Here is a 21,370-nt window from a genome sequence, read left to right on the forward strand (position 1 = left end):
ATGAGAAGAGTGCAATTGTGCAGTAGTTTGAGCATTCTTTGGCATTGCCTTTCTTTGGGATTGGAATGAAAACAGGCCTCTTCCAGTCCTGTGGCCACTGCTGAGTTTTCCAAATTTGCTGGCATATTAAGTGAAGCACTTTCACAGCATTATCTTTTAGGATTTGAAATAGCCCAGATGGAATTCCATCACTTCCACTAGCTTTGTCTGTAGTGATGCTTCTGAAGGCCCACTTTGCACTCCTGGGACATATCTTTTTAGGAGACACTGTTCAACCTCACAATCTACATGCAATGCAGGTGACCTGGGTTCAGTCCCTGGGTCAGGAAGATCTCCTGGAGAAGGGGATTGCTACCCATGCCAGTATTCTTGCCTGGAGAATCCCATGGACAGAGGAGCCTGGTGGGCTACAGCCCATAGGGTTGCAAAGAGTCAAATTAATGACTATGTGACAGAACTTTCACTTTGCACTTTATTCAACCTACTTTACCCTGGTTTGATGGAAAGTTAATTATATTCATACACTCCCTGGAAGCCCTATATTCATACACATTCCCCCCAAAAGTAGAAAGGGGCAAAGGAACCTGCTGTATGCCCTCTTCTCTCTCCCCTCCCCGTTGTCCGGGCACTCATCAGACACTCATTAGTGGTCCCTTGCTCCCTGCACAGCCATGTCAGCCACCTGTGCCTCCTCAGTACTTGACCTGAGGAATCCACCTTTGCACTCGAAACCTTCTCCTCTACCCCAGAGCACCATATTTAATTGAGTGATGTGTGTTCAGTCTTGGGCCAGACCTATAAGCTCCGTATTCTTACTGATCCATTTCCAGTTAAAGAAACCTGAGTTCAGAAGGATAAATACAGTGCCTTAAAGTACAGAGCTGATAGATGACAGAGCCTGGTCATCTGAGGGGAAAGCCATGCTTAGCTCCTGTTCCCTGGGGACTCCCCCACCCCTTACTGAGCTCCCAGTGTCTGTCCTTAGTTCTGTGGCAGGAGCTCCGCCCTGTGCTCTCATAGCTGGAGGCACTTGCCTCTCCCACAGCCTTTTCTCTGGCATCCTTCCTGTTTGTTTATATCCCCTTCTCCATCTAGACTGTGAAGGCTTTCAGGGTAGATACAGTGTTGCTTTCATCTCTGTGTTCCCAGCCCCAATACCTACCTGCAGGGTACACACAGCCTGTCGATGGTTAAATAAATGAATGCATTCATGGTTTTAACAGTCTAGTCTAGAGACCTTACTTTTGTTTGTATTAGAATTTCCCAGATTATACTGCAGTGAATACAATACAACTCTGACTCTTTTAGAAGCAACCAGAAGCTGAACTTAAACATTTTAAAATAAGTTTCCATAGTGAATTTAGCCTGGATGACTCTAAACTAGATTACTACTCTAGATTAATCAACACTAAACCTACTTCCTTACTGCTGAATTTCACAGAGCCTTAAACATTCTCATGTGCTTCAGAAATTCTAAGAAGGTAGATCATCTTCTGGATATTTCATTTTTATTTTTTAATTTTTTGAACAGTCCTAAAAAGTACTAGAGCTTCCCTGATGGCTCAGTGGTAAAGAATCCACCTGCCAGGACGGGAGACACGGGTTCAGTTCCTGGGTTGAAGGATCCCCTGGAGAAGGAAATGGCAACCCACTCTAGTGTTCTTGCCTGGAAAATCCCATGGACAGACGAGCCTGGCAGGCTACAGTCCATGGAGTCGCAAAGAGTCAGATATGACTTAATGAGCAAACAACAACAAAAAATACTAAGCCTAGTACAGGGTTGGAATGTGCTGGGGTGCACCGCACTGCCTCCTGAATGGAGACTCTCCCACAAAGCTGAGAGGAGGAGGGGGCTTCCATCCAGAGCAGTGTCGTAGCTGATGGGCTGGGAGGACCCCTCTCTCCCACTCTGGTCTCCACTCTGCACCCACATTCTCCTGTGACCTCTTCATTCTTGTTTTTGGTAGATTTCTCCCCACTCTCATCAAACCCCAGTTGCCTGAGCTGAAAATGAAAGTAGATGGCCTGAAGCTTCCTGTAGCTCATTAACCTCCACATTATCTCAGGGAAATTATGCCAATTATCACATGGGGCTCAGGATTGAACAGCAACCACGTCTGGGCTGACGGTGATGGATGCGACCAATTTAAGGGGTGGAGGGCAGCTCCTCAGGTGGTGAAAGAATCATTTGTTTTGCCAGGAGATGCTTTCCCTGAGGCAGATGCAAGGTTCGGATCTCCGGTGGGAGAGCTCTCCTGGCATCTTCCCTGGGATGTTTCCAAGGGGGACTTTGTAAAAAAAAAAATTTTTTAAAGCATATATTGGTTAACTTTGTTTTCTTATTGTCTTAATAAAGAGAAGTAGAGAGAAAACACCAGACATATAAAAATGGCTCATAATCCGCCTACCCAGTGAGTTCATTTGACCTTTAAAACCAATCAAAATGGAAGTAATACAATATAGGTAGGTCTAGACAATCTGAGGAGTTCAATAAGTAACAAAGTTAAAGTGACTATCTTCCCCTCCCCCTCTTCTAAGCATAGTCTCTCAACAGCTAATAGAGTTTTGTGTTTCCTTTAGAAATAGTGTGCCTGGGGAAGCAAAATGGCTTAGAGCAGGGCCTCTCTGACCTGATGTCTGGAAAGCTTGTTCCATCACAGGTTGCTGGGACCCATTCTCAGAGATTCTGATTCAGCCACTGGGGTGGGGAATTTGCACATTTAACAGTTTCTCTGCTACTGCTACTGCTAAGTTACTTCAGTCGTGTCCGACTCTGTGCGATCCCATAGATGGCAGCCCACCAGGCTCCCCCATCCCTGGGATTCTCCAGGCAAGAACAGTTTCTCAGATGGCACTAAATGTCAGCTCTACCACTTTCCAGCTCTGATTTTGAACAGGATAACCTTTCTTTGCTTCATCTTCCTCTTCTGTAAAATGGGGCTCATGATAGTTATGAGAAATAAGTGAATTAAAATATTTGCATGTTCTGCATATTAAGAACAATGCAATAGCTGCTATGATGCACGTGCGTGCTCAGTCACTTCAGTCACGTCTGACACTGCCACACTAGGACTGTAGCCCACCAGGCTCCTCTGTCCATGGGATTTCCCAGGCAAGAATACTGGAATGACTTGTCATGCCCTCCTCCCAGGGGATCGTCATGATCCACGGATGGAACCCACATCTCCTGAGTCTCCTGCTTTGCAGGCAGATTCTTTACCCGCTGAACCACCTGGGAAACCCCAGTGTATGGTGTTAGTCGCTCAGTCACGTCTGACTCTCTGCCACCCAGTGGACTGTAGCCCACCAGGCTCCGCTGTCCATGGAATTTCCCAGGAAAGAGTACTGGAGTGGGTAACCATTCCCTTCTCCTTGGGAAGGGATACTTGTACATATTTTTCAGTATTATGCTTTGTTTACAGTAGTGATTTTTATACATTTGCCTGTAAATATATTTAGTCCTTTTGAATTTTGCTTTCCATAAAATCAGAGTTTAGATGTCATTCTAGGGCATAGGCTGGCCTTCTATAAGTGACCACACTGGTTTAGTGTTAGCAAAAACAAGGCCAGGACCTGACTGTGGCTCAGATCATGAACTCCTTATTGCCAAATTCAGACTTAAATTGAAGAAAGTAGGGAAAACCACTAGACCATTCAGGTATGACCTAAATCAAATCCCTTATGATTATACAGTGGAAGTGAGAAATAGATTTAAGGGCCTAGATCTGATAGATAGAGTGCCTGATGAACTATGGAATGAGGTTCGTGACATTGTACAGAAGACAGGGATCAAGACCATGCCCATGGAAAAGAAATGCAAAAAGCAAAATGGCTGTCTGGGGAGGCCTTACAAATAGCTATGAAAGGAAGAGAAGTGAAAAGCAAAGGAGAAAAGGAAAGATATAAGTATCTGAATGCAGAGTTCCAAAGAATAGCAAGAAGAGATAAGAAAGCCTTCTTCAGTGATCAGTGCAAAGAAATAGAGGAAAACAACAGAATGGGAAAGACTAGAGATCTCTTCAAGAAAATTAGAGATACCAAGGGAACATTTCATGCAAAGATGGGCTCGATAAAGGACAGAAATGGTATGGACCTAACAGAAGCAGAAGATATTAAGAAGAGGTGGCAAGAATACACAGAAGAACTGTACAAAAAAGATCTTCATGACCCAGATAATCACGATGGTGTGATCACTGACCTAGAGCCAGACATCCTGGAATGTGAAGTCAAGTGGGCCTTAGAAAGCATCACTGTGAACAAAGCTAGTGGAGGTGATGGAATTCCAGTTGAGCTATTTCAAATCCTGAAAGATGATGCTGTGAAAGTGTTGCACTCAATATGCCAGGAAATTTGGAAAACTCAGCAGCAGCCACAGGACTGGAAAAGGTCAGTTTTCATTCCAATCCCAAAGAAAGGCAGTGCCAAAGAATGCTCAAACTACTGCACAATTGCACTCATCTCACACACTAGTAAAGTAATGCTCAAAATTCTCCAAGCCAGGCTTCAGCAATATGTGAACCGTGAACTTCCACATGTTCAAGCTGGTTTTAGAAAAGGCAGAGGAACCAGAGATCAAATTGCCAACATCTGCTGGATCATGGAAAAAGCAAGAGAGTTCCAGAAAAGCATCTATTTCTGCTTTATTGACTATGCCAAAGCCTTTGACTATGTGGCTCACAATAAACTGTGGAAAATTCTGAAAGAGATGGGAATACCAGACCACCTGATCTGCCTCTTGAGAAATCTGTATGCAGGTCAGGAAGCAACAGTTAGAACTGGACATGGAACAACAGCCTGGTTCCAAATAGGAAAAGGAGTACGTCAAGGCTGTATATTGTCACCCTGCTTATTTAACTTATATGCAGAGTACATCATGAGAAATGCTGGGCTGGAAGAAACACAAGCTGGAATCAAGATTGCCGGGAGAAATATCAATAACCTCAGATGTGCAGATGACACCACCCTTATGGCAGAAAGTGAAGAGGAACTAAAAAGCCTCTTGATGAAAGTGAAAGTGGAGAGTGAAAAAGTTGGCTTAAAGCTCAACATTCAGAAAACAAAGATCATGGCATCCGGTCCCACCACTTCATGGGAAATAGATGGGGAAACAGTGGAAACAGTGTCAGACTTTATTTTTCTGGGCTCCAAAATCACTGCAGATGGTGACTGCAGCCATGAAATTAAAAGACGCTTACTCCTTGGAAGGAAAGTTATGACCAACCTAGGTAGCATATTCAAAAGCAGAGACATTACTTTGCCAACAAAGGTCCGTCTAGTCAAGGCTATGGTTTTTCCTGTGGTCATGTATGGATGTGAGAGTTGGACTGTGAAGAAGGCTGAGCGCCGAAGAATTGATGCTTTTGAACTGTGGTGTTGGAGAAGACTCTTGAGAGTCCCTTGGACTGCAAGGAGATCCAACCAGTCCATTCTGAAGGAGATCAGCCCTGGGATTTCTTTGGAGGGAATGATGCTAAAGCTGAAACTCCAGTACTTTGGCCACCTCATGCAAAGAGTTGACTCATTGGAAAAGACTCTGATGCTGGGAGGGATTGGGGGCAGGAGGAGAAGGGGACGACAGAGGATGAGATGGCTGGATGGCATCACTGACTCGATGGATGTGAGTCTGGGTGAACTCCGGGAGTTGGTGATGGACAGGGAGGCCTAGTGTGTTGCAATTCATTGGGTCGCAAAGAGTCAGACACAACTGAGCTACTGAACTGAACTGAATATAACCAGTGCAGCGAGGGGCATCCTTGTACATGTTCTGACAAACATTTTGTGACTATATTCATAGAATAAATTCCTAGAAGGGAGGTTGCTAGACCAAAGTGTGCATGCCTTTTATATATTGGTAGTTTGAAAATTAAAATATGCACATTCATGGGAAGAGTAATTTGTTTCTAAGCCTAGGTCTGATGTAATCTAAGGGCAAAGGGGGTTTGCTCTGTGGACTTGGTTGTCTTCACCTTCAAAATGAAGATGTAAAAGCAAACCAACAAAGCTGACACACTGAGGTGCATGATCAAATGACCATGGACTGCTTGTTGAGCACAGAGCAAGAGGCTGAAGATCCAGAACTGGCTGAAGCATGCTGTCTGTGCTCAAGGAGGTTTGGTCCAGGAGAGTGAACTTCTAGGAAAAGAGATGCATTTGCAATCCCTCCAGAATGACAGGTGTATCCGTAGGGTAATGCATACAGATCCATAATGGCACCCAGAGTAAGTCCGGTGGGCCAAAGTGATCAGGAAAAGCTTCATAAGGATGGGGTGGAGGTGTTTTGCAAACTGAATGAGAATGGACAGGAGGGGATGGCCCTTCAGAGAGGAAAAACAATACTTGTTAGCACCTGACACAGCACTTGATGTAAGGTTGGTGCTCGAGAACAACCTCAGCCCTAATGGGACTCCACTTTCACTTTTCACTTTCATGCATTGGAGAAGGAAATGGCAACCCACTCCAGTGTTCTTGCCTGGAGAATCCCAGGGATGGGGGAGCCTGGTGGGCTGCCGTCTATGGGGTCGCACAGAGTCGGACATGACTGAAGTGACTTAGCAGCAGCAACAGCAGCAGTATACATTCCTACCAGAAGGTTGGTGTCATCTGCGTATCTGGGGTTACTGGTATTTCTCCTGGCAACCTTGATTCTAGCTTGTGCTTCACCCTTATGATAGAAGGTGAAGAACTAAAGAGCCTCTTGATTAAAGTGAAGGAGAAGAGTGAAAAAGTTAGCTTAAAACTCAACATTCAGAAAGCTAAGATCATGGCATCCAGTCCCATCACTTCATGGCACATAGATGGGGAAACAATGGGAACAGTGACTTTATTTTGGGGGGCTCTAAAATCACTGCAGATGGTGACTGCAGCCATGAAATTAAAAGACGCTTGCTCCTTGGAAGAAAAGTTATGACCAACCTAGACAGCATATTAAAAAGCTGAGACATTACTTCACTGACAAAGGTCCGTCTAGTCCAAGCTATGGTTTTTCCAGTAGTCACGTATGTATGTCAGAGTTGGACTATAAGGAAAGCTGAGCACTGAAGAATTGATGCTTTTGAACTGTGGTGTTGGAGAAGACTCTTGAGAGTCCCTTGAACTGCAAGGAGATCAAACCAGTCAATCCTGAAGGAAATGAGTCCTGAATATTCATTGGAAGGACTGATGCTGAAATTGAAACTCCAATACTTTGGCCACCTGATACAAAGAGCCAACTCATTAGAAAAGACCCTGATTCTGGGAAAGTTTGAGGGCAGGAGGAGAAGGGGATGACAGATGATGAGATGGTTGGATGGCATCACTGACTCAATGGACATGAGTTTGAGCAAACTCTGGGAGCTGGTGCTGGACAGGGAAGCCTTGTGTGCTGCAGTCCATGGGGTCACAGAGTCGGACATGACTGAGCAACTGAACTGGATATACCTTCCTAATAGAATTCATACAATCAAGACAAGATTTGCTTTCTTATACTTCTTATCACGAGGTTGGAATATAAATATCAAAATAACCCTCAGATGTGTCCTGAACTTGCCAGAAGCACCTATCTGCTGGGTAGAAGTCACAAGATTCTGAGAGTAGAATGATCATAGCCACTTCCTTCCATAGAGACTCCAGTCCCCAGTGAAAGGCCAGTGGACATTCCTTTAGCTTCCACTGCCAGACTAGAAAGTCTACTATTCCAGTCAATTGGAAAGTCTAATTCAGTGGGAACAGTGGACAAACCCACAGCCTTCTGGTTTTTACCCAAATGGTAGATGAAAAGTAGGCATTAATGAGAATGGCAGGGGACAGTTGCAGTTGGTAGTTTTAAGGGACAAAGTGTTCTGGTGCAGGCTGCTCTTCAAATATGTCCTAGGATGAGTTAGAAAGCACATATCAGAAAGGTGTGTTTCATGGTTGCAACCTGCAGATGGTTTCAGACAAGGGTTATTGAGGCCACAGTCTATAAGGCACCATATAGTCCACTGCCATGAGGTAGAAGAACATATACAGTCTTCAGGGAGGGTGACCCCCCAAAAATTCCAAAGTCATTATCTCATTCAAGAGAAAGAGGAGGAGATATTTGAGGTGCTCTGGTTAATCTGTTCCATTATCAGATCCCTGATTGATGACAAACCAGGCTGTTCATCCCTCACCTCCCTCACTCACTCAGCTTTATTACCCACCACACTTCCCTGCCACCCATCCCTGCTGGTCCCCAAGCATGGGTTTAAAGTCTGAAAGACTGACCTGAGTCCAAACAATGCCCCCGTTCTAGATGTACAACCACAGGAAACTCCGTCAAGCACTCTGAAACCCAGGTTCTGTTTTCTGTATCATGCCGATAATGTTGAGAGGATTGAACAGTAGCTATTTTTGGAAAGGTCTAACTAGAGCTTCAATCATATGGATTTTTTTTTTAATAATAATGCCCTCACTGAAAAAGAGAATTGCCATCACATATGGATATTCCTTATCCCTGTTTTGAGTTGGATGGCCTCGAAGCTCAGCTCTTAACTATGGGTTTCACTGATGTCACATGTGTGCTAAAGTGCTGATCAGAATTAAGCAGGGAAATAAGATGACTGAATTAGTTAGGACATTTTGTGCTTGCCAAGGCTAAACCCAACTTGAGCTGACTTAAGGAAAAATGCTTGTGGTAAATTATAAATAGTAATGTTTCATGAAATAATGGGATGGAATTGCAACTGAGCTTAGCTAGGGAAGGGTCTGGAAACAAGAACTGGAAGCCATAAGTAAACCTAAAAATTGACTCTCTCCCCTTCACTGTTCCTACTTCTCGTCATGTACTTGATTTATTGTTCTGTTTCCTTACATCCCTTCTCTGCTCCAAATTCCCAGGGTAGACTGTGTAGCCCCAAGGATCCTGGCTTCACCTGTGAGAGGACCAGCCAGCAGCCAAGACCATCCGTCCTGCTCCTGGTCCCTGTTTCAGACTCCTAGAAGATAGAATCTGATCCCTTCAGCTTGAGTCTGCCTTCTACTCATCAGCTCTGAGTGGTAAGTAAAGTCATAGAAAGACTAATGGCTACTAGGGGCTCCTATGCATCTTGGATATTCTACGATACAGGAACAGATTGATCATTTGAGGAAGACTGTAGGAGGGAAGAGATTTAGAAAGAAGTAGTAGACTAAAGGTTGCTCAGTCACTATTCTCTATAAAGTGCTGTTGAATATCTAGATGTATCCATCCAGCTTTAGAGAACTATCTAATACATATTTTTAAATATTTATTTTTGACTGTGCTGGTGTCAAAAATTACTATGGTGTCTTCATTGCTATGTGTGGGCTTTCCCTAGTTGCGGCGAGCAGGGGCTGCCCTCTAGCTGTGGTACCCAGGCTTGTCATTGCGATGCTGTTGTGGTGGAGCACGGGCTCTCGGTGTGTGTGCTTCTGTAGCTGTGGCATGTGAGCTCAGTGGAGAACTGTCTATATTTACATGAGAAAACTGGACCAGATCAGTGGTTCTCAGCCTTGGCTTATCGCTTGAGTGGCATGGGGAACTTTTAAAAATCTTAATATCCAAGCAACATTCCCAGACCAAATACATCAGAATCTCTATCCATGGGATCCTGATAGCTATATACACACACACACACACACACACACACACGCACACACACACATATATATTTTTTAAGTTCTTTAGACAATTCAGTTTTCAGCTAAGGTTCATAACCATTGGACAAGATCAGTGGTTCTCAAATGAATCGCCTCAATCGCGTTAAAATGAAGGTTGTGATTTAATTGGTTCAAATCAGGGCAGGGGATTCTAACAAGCTCCAAGCTATCGTCAGTGCTGCTGGTCTATAGATTATACTTCGAGTAGCAAAGTACTGAATTATCCTTGTGTCCAAGTCAAGTCCTGAGATATATTTGAAACAACATTCACTCTTTGATTTATTTTTTTTTGACTGCGCCGAGTCTTCGTTGGTGCGCGGGCTTCCTCTAGCTGGGCCCAGCAGGGGCTACTCTTACTTGTAATGCAAGGGCTTCTCATTGTGGTGGCTTCTTAAGAAAGAGATTATTTTCTCCACAAGTATTTATTTTCTTCTCTGTACTGGACCCTATGCTAAATACTAAGGCACAGAAATCTAGTGTCTGCCACAGAGGAATTTACACGTAGTCTACATAGCTGGAGGGAGGCAAAAGAAAATATTCTGTCTATACCACCTTTACTTAGCTGTGTTTGGAGGCCTGTTTATCATGGATTTATGTCTGTTTTGGTCTGGTTTGTTTTTTAAGAGAATGTCCTTAGTGAAAAAGGCATCTGGCTTCCCTGACAGGAGAAAATCTAGCTCAAGACATGGAAGGAAGGGAGGACATAAAATTTAGGGTAAAAAAAGCAAGACATGGAGTCTGTGATGGAAACTACTGTTTGGCCCTGAGCATAAAGGACAAAAATGATCTACCTAGCTTGGGAATAAGAAAATGATCAGTATTATGGTAATAGATAGATACTGCATGAAAGGATCGCTTTGTTTTTCAGTGGATTCAATGATTAATGAACCAAGCCCACTCTAAGAGATCATACACATGTTTTAGGACATATCTGGAGTCCCTAATAATAACACAACCAAAGCTGTTTCAGTGCTTATACTCATAGTTCATTAAGCTACTCTATGCCAGAAAGCCAGCAATACCAGGACAAATTGATTCCTCATTTCCGTGTCATAGAGCATGCGTCCAACTAGCACAGGGGGCACACGGCTGTAATAAATGACCTGGTCTTCATTCAGCAAATATTTTCTCAGTGACTAGTAGGTGCCAGGCACTGAATTTGACCAAAGTCTCAACATTGCAATTTGAGAATTATTCATATGCTATTATCTTTAAAAATATATATATTTATTTATTTGTGGCTGTGCTGGGTCTTTGTTGCGCTGCAGGCGTTTCTCTAGCTGCAGCGAGCGGGGGCTACTCTTCATTGCAGGGCATGATTTTCTCATTGTGGTGGCTTCTCTTGTTGTGGAGTAGAGGCTTCCGCAGTTGCAGCATGTGGGCTCAGTAGTTGGGGCGCTCAGGCTCTAGAGCCCAGGCTCTGTATCTGTGATGCACAGACTTAGTTGCTCCATGGCATGTGGCATCTTCCTGGACCAGGGATGAAACCTGTGTCTCCTGCACTGGCAGGCAGATTCTTTACCAATGAGCCATGAGGGAAGCCCCTGCTGATGACAAAAGCAAGCTGTTTTTCTATCCATGGTTGTGTTTAATCCTTCTGGAAACCTGAGATGAAGGAGTCAGGATTGGTGATGCCTTTATGTGGCTGATGCTGGTGGAAACTGGGACATATTTCCCATTGAAGAAATTTTGAAAAATAGGATCCAAAATATTGAAGGGCCATATAAAGTCCCACAGCTGGTAAGTAGCCAAGCTGGAGTAAGAACAGGGATGCCCAAATTCCAGATTTGGGTTCTGTCCATTTAACCATGAATGGTTAACAAGAATAATAGCTTGTTGTTAAAGTTTGGTTTGGGGTTAGCCATCATAAATACTTAGGGGAAAATGAATGGAAAACACAGGACCTGTAAAATACCATGGCTTTGTGTATGAAGAGAGGGAGAGTTTCAAAATGGCAGTTCTTGGAGTTTCAAATTTCTCGTTTCTAGCACGGATTCTTTTCTCCTGGCAAGGAAGGCTGGAACAAGAAGCAGTCATGAAGGGAACGTTTCCATCTGTCTCACAAATGTATTTCTGTGCCAAAGTCAGCGTCTACCTTTATAGCTAATACACGTCAAAAGAGAACATTTAGACAGGCGCTTCACAAAAGCATGGTTAGTTTAGGAAGTCAGAAGGTTATACGTGGCCCCAAGAAAATGTTGTGCTTTTCAGACAGCTTCAAGCTCCCCAGCCTTCCAGCTTCCCATCTGGTTTTACTCTCACCCTGCTCTTAACCGCAGCCAGGGGTGTGAGTCCATCCAAAATGGGAACGCGATTGCCTTCTCTGCAGGGTCGAAAAGTCTCACCGGCTCTCTGGAAGAAAGTTCAGGTTCCTTAGCCGAGTGCCTTTTGTGCCGTGGCCACTGCTGATCACTCTGATCACTGCTGATCCTTTCCCTCCTTTCAGCCTTCTGTAACATTCTTCAGCAAAAGCAGATCACATCAAGCTGTATCCTGACTTATAGGACACTTGGGGTAATACTTCCCTGCTTTGGACTATGCTGGTTCCACTGCAGAAATGCTGCCTCTGCCTTCTTTTTTATAATCTTTTTAACTTTTTTCTTACTGGAGTATAGCTGCTTTACAATGTTGCTAATGTCTTCTTTTTAAAATATTTATTTAATTGGCTGTGCCAGGTCTTAGTTGAGGCAGGTAGGATCTAGTTCCCTGACCAGGGATCAAACCTAGGCCTCCTGCATTGGGAGCCTGGGGTTTTGTTCACTGAACCACCAGGAAAGTCGCTTTGTTGTGTTCATTTCTGCTGTACAGCAAAGTAGATCAATGATATGTTTACATAAATCCCCTTTCTTTTGGATTCCCTTTCCTTTGGAGCAGAGTTGAGTTTCCAGTGCTGTCCAGTAGATTCTCATTAGTTATCTATTTTGTCCATAGTATCAGTGAAAGTTGCACAGCCGTGTCTGACTCTTTGTGACCCCATGGATAGTCCATGGAATTCTCCAGGCCAGAATACTGGAGTGGGTAGCCGTTCCTTTCTCCAGGGACTCTTCCCAACCCAGGATTCGAACCCAGGTCTCCCACATTGCAGGCAGATTCTTTACCAGCTGAGCCACCAGGGAAGCCCAGTGTATCTGTCATTTTAAATTTTCTGCCTCTGCCCTCTTCACTCAGCAAATTGTTACTCATCCGTAAGGACTCAAACCTTATCCAAAAACTTCCTTGACCAGCCCCAGACTACAGCAGGGGAGTCACCTTAGGCTATATCTATGAGTTTTAAAAAGCAAAATCCATTCATCTGTTGATGAACATTTAGATTGTTTCTGTATTTTGGCAATTGTAAATAATGTTGCTGTGAACACTGAGGTATATGTATCTTTTCATAAAAATTAGCATTTTTTTTTTCGGATAAATACCCAGGAGTAGAATTGTTAGGACATATGGTAGGTCATATGATTTTAGGCTTTTGAGCAACCACCATACTGTTTTTCACAATGGCTGCACCAATTTATATTCTTACCAGCACTGTACAAGGGTTCCCTTTTCTCCATATCCTCACCAACATTTGTTATCTGTGGTCTTTTTGATGATAGCCATTCTGAAAGATATTAGGTGATATTTCATTGTGGTTTTAATTTGAATTTCTCTGATGGTTAACAATGTTCAGCATCTTTTCAAGTGCCTGGTGGCCATCTGTATGTCTTTTTATTGGAAAAATGTCTATTCAGATCTGCCCATTTTTAAGTTTTTTTTGGTAGAATTTACCTCGAAGCCAACTAGATATATAATTTTCTTTGTGGCAAGATTTTTAAATTAGTTTTTACTTGAGTATAGTTGCTTTACAATATTGTATTAGTTTCTATTGAACAGCAAAGAGAATCAGTTATACATATAAATATATCCTCTCTTTTTTGGATTTCCTTCCCATTTAGGTCACCACTAAGCACTGAGTAGAGTTCCTGTGCGATACAGTCAATTCTGATTAGTTATCTGTTTTATTCATAGAAGTGGATCTATGTCAGTCCCAGTCTGGCAGCTCCTTCCACCTCCCTTCTCCCTCTGGTATCCATATGTCCATTCTCTGTGTTTGTGTCTCTATTTCTGCTTTGCAAGTAAGTTTATCTGCGTAATTTATCTAGATTTCACATGGGAGCAACATTATACATTTGCTTTTCTGACTCACTTCACTCTGTATGATGGTCTCTAGGTCCACGCGTATCTCTGCAGATTATGCGATTCTGTTCCTTTTCAGGGCTGAGTGATATTCCATTGTCTGTGTGCACCACATCTTCTTTATCCATTCCTCTGCTGATGGACATTTAGGTTGTTTCTATCTCCTGGCTACTATAAATAGTGATCAGTGAACATTAGGGTGCATGTATATTTTTGTTCTGCCCATTTTTAAATCATGGTGTTTGCTTTTTGATGTCACGTTGTATGAGCTGTTTATATATTTTGATTATTAACTCCCTGATCATATCATTAGCAGATATTTTCTCCCACTTAGCAAATGGTATGTCTGTATGTGTGTATGTAACGAAATCCTGTTTAGCTATAAAAACGAAATTTTGCCATTTGCAACAACACAGATGGACTTGGAGGGTATTAAGCTAAGGGAAATAAGTCAGAAAAGCAAATACTGTATGATATCACTTAAATATGAAATCCCAAAATGACACAGATACAAAGAACAAACTAGTGGTTATTAGTGCGGAGAGGAAAGCAAGGAGGGGCAAGAGAGAGGTAGGGATTAAAGCTCCAAGGATGTATTGTACCACACAGGGAATATAGCCAATATTTTATAATAATTATAAATAGAGTACAGCCTTTAAAGATTGTGAATCATTATGATGTATACCTATAAATTACATAATATTGTACATCAATATATCTCAATTTTAAAAAGTAAAAAGCAAAACCTAATCATCATCTCACCCTCCAAAAAAATCATTGAGGGTCCCTTAGGTTTGAGCCACTGTTCTAATCACTTGAAATATATTCTCATTTTTTAATATACACAGCATCTCTATAGATTTGAAATTAAATAAAGTAACAAACAAAATCTTGAGCTTTCCAAATATGACAATGTCTGGGACATAGTAAACACAGCAACTGCTCAATAATTTGTAAGGCTAAATTTATAACTGTTTTTCATTCATTTAAAAAATCGATTTTATTTTTAGAAGTCATAGATTTGTCAAAAAATTGAAAATGTAGTACAGAAAGTTTCCTTGTACTCCATGCTGTTTTCCCTATTATTAACATCACGCGTGAGTTTTGTATATTTACTGTAACTCACCAACTGATATTTATGCATTATTAGAAGAGTTACAGATTATTCAGATCCTAGTTTTCACCTGTTGTCCTTTCTGCGGTGGAATCCCATCCTGGATATCACAGTACATTTCATTGTCGTGTCTCCTTAGGTCCCTCTTGGCTGTGACCACGTGTCACTCTCCTTGCTTTTGTAGACCTTGACAGTTTTAAGGAGCCAAGTATTTTGTAGGATGTCCCTTTATTGGAATGTGATGGTTTCCCATGGCTAGTCTAGAGTTATGGGGTTTTGAGAGGAGAACTACAGTGGCAAAACTCCATTCCCATCATGTCGTATCAAGGCTGTTTATCATCAACGTGATTTATGAGGGTGGAGGTTGACCTTGATCACAAGACCAAGGTAGTGTGTGTCAGATTTCTTTACTGTGAAATTACTAATCCCCTCCCCCCTGATTTTCATACATTCTTGGGAACAAAGTCACAGTGTGCAGACCAAACCTAGAGAGTCTGAAACTATGCTTCCCCTCCTTAAAGACAAGAGTGTCTACAAAATAGTCTGGAAATCATTTAAACAGGTTATTTGTCCCTTCTTCCTGAGTTATTAACTTATTTAATCAAATATTTAGATATGTATAGACTCATAAATGTGCATTTTCTACTTTGAGTTTTAATCCAACACTACATACTTTTGTTGCTGTAAATTGTCTAGCTTTGGCTATTGAGAGTTCTTTCAGTTCTTTCAACGAGCACCTGTACTCCTTTGACATCCCTACATCATTGTGAGCATTTAAAATTTTTGAGCCTTTTCTTACCTTCTCTGTCAAGCTCATTTTAAATATTTCTTGCTCAAGTCCTAGAGCATTTTTCCAAGAAGCCCTGGTTTCTCTTAATGGAGAATGGTATTAGAAACCAAGATCTAGCTTGGGTACTAGCTGTGCTCATTGCTGCTGCTGCTGCTGAGTCACTTCAGTCGTGTCTGACTCTGTGCGACCCCATAGACGGCAGCCCACCAGGGTGCCCCATCCCTGGGATTCTCCAGGCAAGAACACTGGAGTGGGTTGCCATTTCCTTCTCCACTGGGGTACTGTTTCTTTTGGATGTTGTCAGCTAAGTGATCAAAAAATATGTATTACCTAAGCATGTGTATGCTGACTCATGTATATATGTATACACACACACACACACACACACACACACACACACATTTGTGTATATACCCATGTAAAAATTTCCATCTGTAACCATCTGCAGTTATAGTAAGGAAATATCAGTTCATCTTGATGTTTCCAGCTTTGATCATTGAGCACGTGGATTACTCTAGCTTCCTCACCTTGCTCATTTATGTTTCCACTCCAGCAGCGAGAAACCTCGTTCCCATCTCCTGCCATCCATTCAGTTATTGGTTTAGCTCCAGTGCACAGCAGTATCAGAACTGTTAACCTGTAGCCCCGTGGAAAACAACTTTGTCAGCCTGGGTACAGTGCTTATGTCATTCTTCTTGCCTTCAATCTTGAAGACTCTATTCATTTCCAAAATTACTTAGGTCAGCACCTTTTCTTCCCACCCTTTTCAATGAGGTTGTCTTACACATTTGTAACACAGTTAGGTTTTCTTGTCACAGTCTACATTCTTTCCTGGAATTCCTGATTTCCTAAATGGTGTGTGTGTGCGCACACGTGTGCGTATGCATTAAAGTGCCTTTTTTGTGCTGTACAAGTTTTATTACTCATTTATTTTTCACCATCTATTTCCCATTTATTCACTATTTACAGTACTCTTGTTTCACACACTCAAAAATAAGTTGAATTAACTGACATTTAGAAATAGTCTTTAAAGGTATTTAAAGTAAAACAGAAAGATAAGAATCAGCAGAGATTCTCAGAGAGAAATGGTGTAGACAACTGATCAGAGCTTAACGTGAAGCAGCTACTACAATAGAAGTTGAAAGTTCAGAGTCGCCTGGCCTCCAAACAGAGCAGCATCCTAGGACAGACAGATCCTTTTCCGGCCCTAAACACAGTGTCAGCTGTAAAGTTCTGTAGGAGAGTGAGATGGACTGAAGTTGACTTTGGAGCTGCTTGCAGGCTCCCAGATGGAAAGTCTTTAACCCCGAAGTCCAGAGGAGATTTCATTTCAGATTCCCATGGTTGGTTCAGGAATCTGTCCCCTAGAAGTTCACACAAGCACAGTGAGATTCATAGCAGCACCGGAAATGAGCCTTCATCATCACGTGAGACACTTGAGCACTCATGTTAACATTTGAACATCCCATTTGAACACTTTTGATAACATTTGTCTTTACAGGATACTTCTGTTTGTTCCTCCTCCTATCATTTTCAGGCCCACGTTGGGACGCCTTACCAGCTGTACAGTCATTCCTGTTTTACAGATTAGCAAACTGAGGACCAGAAAGGGCTTGATTTCCTGTTGGCACATAGGATAGGGAGCTCCATCCCAGAACCCAGCTATTCCTCCCTCCTCCAAAGGGACTCTTGCTACTTCCATCACCCTTGAGTACTCCGGGGACAGAACCCCAGATAAAGCTAATCTGAACCTGAGGCTGTATGTGTAAACTTCATTTCTGATTCCTGTGAGAATCCACATTAGAGGGATGGGGATTTCAATATGGACAATTTGGACTTTAAATAAAATCCCTCACAGGTATGCTAGGCCCAGATGCCACCTCAAGGCATTTCAAGGTGTTCTTTGGCCTCCTTTGGCAAAGAAAGCAGATGTTTTATTTTGTCTTCCCAAGTCATTCTTAGGTACCAATGCTTTCTCATATCTAACATCATCTTTAAAAATACCCAGAAAATAAGAAAAAAAGTTTCTGAACAGTCAGAGCAGGTGGTGTTCATTCCATTCCCTCTGTTTGCACACACCTTTTCAGAGCTTTTTACTCTTACTTTACACAGAACTCAAATGCTCATAATTTCTTGGTATCCAGTCCCACAACATATCAGAAACAGCAACTGGAAAGAGAGGAGAGTGAGTAGAAAAATTGGGCTTTAAGGATTTAAAATAGGAAACCATCCAGGAACATTTGGTCAAGAAGTTAAGGGTCTCTACAACTCAGTCTCCCTTAATGGCACTGGTTCATTTAAGTATGGTGGCATAATCTGTGCTCAGAAAGATGTTTCCAAATTATTTTTAAATGCAAATAGTGTTTTGTATACTCTACTTGAAATGGTGATTTTTCAAAAAGGTTTTCATTCAAAATGATTTAAATAAAAGAGTTAGTCTTTCCACATTTAAAGGAGGGAAGCCGTATATCTATGGGAAGCAAGACTACCCAGTATAACTCATTAACTCAGTAATCATTTGCTGTATATAAACTGTACATCATGAATTGGGGATAAAGAAACAAATAATATCAATTCCTCTCTTCAGGAAGCTCAACATCTAATTTAACTGGGGTCTGGATGGCTGAGGCTTCTATGGTATGAAAAGCTGATGGTTAAATCCTCCCTCTTCTCTGAGTCTTCCAGGACTCCTAGAGGTGAGAACCACGTCTAAGTTGTCAGGGTTAAAGAAGCGACAAGATTAATTATTATAGAAAGAGAAGGAATAGAGTCATGGAGTGAGGGAAGAGGGAAGGGAAGGAGGGAAGAAGGAAAGAACCCTGCCATCCTGCTAACTTTGGGAAGATGGAAAAAAAATGCCTTATCCCAAAATTTCTACTCTGTATCCATGTAAACTTGGTCAAATGTTATAAATAACAGTAATTTTATAGGTGCCATGTCTTCCAAGCAAAAAATAACACAAAACCTAGCGATGTAGGTGTTATTATTCCCAATTTTGTATAGGAAACTGAGGCCCCAAATGTCTAACCATCCTATCCAAGCTTGGAACTTGGACACTCAGGCATGGCTGGAGCTGGATATGAATGAGTCCAGGTCTGTTCCATTTGGTGTGAGATCCCAGACACTCTTCACTATGCAACATTGTCTTCAGTTGAAGGAGGTTGGACAGATCCAAAAGAGGTCTGCAATAATGTTGTTGTTCAATCGCTAAGTCGTGGTTGACTCTTTGCAACCCCATGGACTGTAGCATGTCAGGCTCCTCTGTCCTCCACTGTCTCCTGAGTTTGCTCAAATTTATGTCCATTAAGTCACTGATACTATCTAACCATCTCATCCTCTGCCACCCCCTTCTCCTTTTGCCCCCAATCTTTTCCAGTAATACATAATAATATACAATAAAATGTCACCAGTAAAAGAAGGCGGGAGAAGGAAGGGAAGGGAAGACAAGAGAGAAAAGAGGAAAAGCATCTTTAGGATCCCCTTTCCACAAGAGGCTGCACTCATCCATCCATCCATGACACGTTCCCATATGACACGACCACTCGGTCATTCGGCACTGTGTGTCACTTGGTCACACTCCAGTTGGAGAGAGTTTGGTAAAAAGAATGTTTCTACAGACAGAGCACCATGTGAGAAACCCTCAAGACACGTGCAGTGCACAGTAACCCAGGGCTAGTAAAGGAGGAAGGAGGGAAGGATTGGGATCTGGAGAGAGAATGCCAAGAGCAGACAGCCTCCCAGCAGGAGCCGTGATCTTCCTCTGAGGGGGTGAAATCAGCCATGGTGGTCCCACAGCAAGGGAATCAGGGAACTAAAAACCACCACCTCCACCTCATCCCTCCCTCCTTTCAGTCTCCTGGTGGGCAACCCATTGGCCAAACCCAGCCAGAGGCTGGAGAGTAAGGGACTCCTCTGGTGTAGGGGTCAACCACAGAGCAGAGTGAAAAGGGAAAAGGACATCTGGAAAAGCAAATAAGACATTCCCTCCCAGCCACCCATATGCATTCCAACATGGTACCTGCTTAATTCAGTATCAACGGATGCTTTCCCATTATGATCATGGTCTTTCTTGGCACAGCCCTCCAGGGATCTAAGAGTAATTGACTGGAATTGGCCTGGAAGTAACTGATGAGAAGTTGGGCTACATTTGTCACATTTGTCTCAACCCAAGCCTGGGACCTTGTTCCTTTTTCTTCTTTGGTTGGTTTGATCATTTTGAAGTTGGTAACATCTTAGAATTTTTTGAAAGGTGATCTTAACCTGTGTTTGCAAGGACACAGTACAGATATCACCTTGTGGATTTAAAATACCCAGGGAGGTAGCTTCCCTGGTGGCTCAGACGGTGAAGAATCCGCCTGCAATTGTGGGAGACCTGGGTCCGATCCCTAGGTTGGAAAGATCCTCTGGAGGAGGACATGGCAACCCCTCCAGTATTCCTGCCTGGAGAATCCCCATGGACAGGGGAGCCTGGTGGGCTGCAGTCCATGGTGTCACAAAGAGTCGGACACGACTAAGGGTCTAAGCACAGCACAGCACAGCCATGCTGTCGTGAAAGAAGCATGGGACTTGAGTTTAGGAATCTCCATATCTCACAGACTGAGTGACCTTGGACAAGTCAGGTGCCTTCTCAGAGCCTCGGATCTCACTCATGTCAAATAGGAATGACAAAGTTATCTCTCAGGATGCTACACTTTTGACAGTTTAAGGACACAAAGCAAAAACACAAGTACGCTTTGCATCATACAAGGAGGGCAATGATTTTTCAATGATTTTTCAGTAAGGCATCTTAGTAGTCAAGACATCAAGGTGTAGGTCAGAAAATAGAGCTTTGAACCTTGGTTGGCTCTGGAACTTCTTAACTGAGTGACAAGAAGCAAATTCTGTACTCTTTCCAGACCTCAGTTTCCTTATCTATAAAATGGGAATAACTAGAGTCCCATCTCTCAGGCCATCATTTACTGGTTCATGATTAACCTCAGTAAGGATAACCAAGGGTACTCATTACTCCTGCATTGTTAGACATGCAAAAGCTGCCTTCACAGCAGTGGGCAGGTCCATAAGTCATTCGTTAATTCAACAGTACTTACCGTCCCTGTTACTTTCCAAGACATAAGATCTACCTGGGGATTGACATCAGCAGACATCACTGTTTCTCTTGAGACCACAGCAAGAAACAGAATATAACTCCTGAGTGCTGCTCCTACTACCATTCCTTTTGAGTTTTGTTTACCCAAGCTTCAGAGACTTTGACTTTGTTGCTTGACTCTTTGCAACCCCATGGACTGCAACATGCCAGGCTTCCCTGTCCTTTATCATCTCCCAGGGCTTCCTCAAACTCATGGACATTGAGTCGGTGATGCCATCCAACCATCTCATCCTCTGTTGTCCATCCCCGTCTCCTCCTGCCCTCAATCTTTCCCATCATCAGGGTTTTTACTAATGAGTCAGCTCTTTGCATTAGGTGACCAAAGTATTGGAGCTTCAACTTCAGCATCAGTCCTTCCAATAAATATTCAGGACTGATTTCCTTTAGGATAGACTGGTTTGATCTCCTTACAATCCAAGGGACTCTTAAGAGCCTTCTCCAACACCACAGTTCAAAAGCATCAATTCTTTGACACACAGCCTTCTTTATGGACCAACTCTTACATCCACACACAACTACTGGAAAAACTATAGCTGTG

At 42.7% G+C, this 21,370-nt stretch overlaps 1 long non-coding RNA gene across 2 annotated transcripts in view; it reads left to right on the top strand.

Moving 5' to 3' along the window:
• Nucleotides 1-21,370, top strand: part of LOC123330407 — a 44,840-nt gene that overhangs the window by 13,183 nt on the left and 10,287 nt on the right. For both annotated transcript variants that reach the window (XR_006546314.2, XR_006640250.1), the window contains one exon: nucleotides 8,836-8,994. This is a non-coding gene — a long non-coding RNA (uncharacterized LOC123330407). The remainder of the gene's footprint in view (nucleotides 1-8,835; nucleotides 8,995-21,370) is intronic.

Source organism: Bubalus bubalis, chromosome 18 (assembly GCF_019923935.1).
Source record: "Bubalus bubalis isolate 160015118507 breed Murrah chromosome 18, NDDB_SH_1, whole genome shotgun sequence".
Taxonomy (NCBI): domain Eukaryota; kingdom Metazoa; phylum Chordata; class Mammalia; order Artiodactyla; family Bovidae; genus Bubalus; species Bubalus bubalis.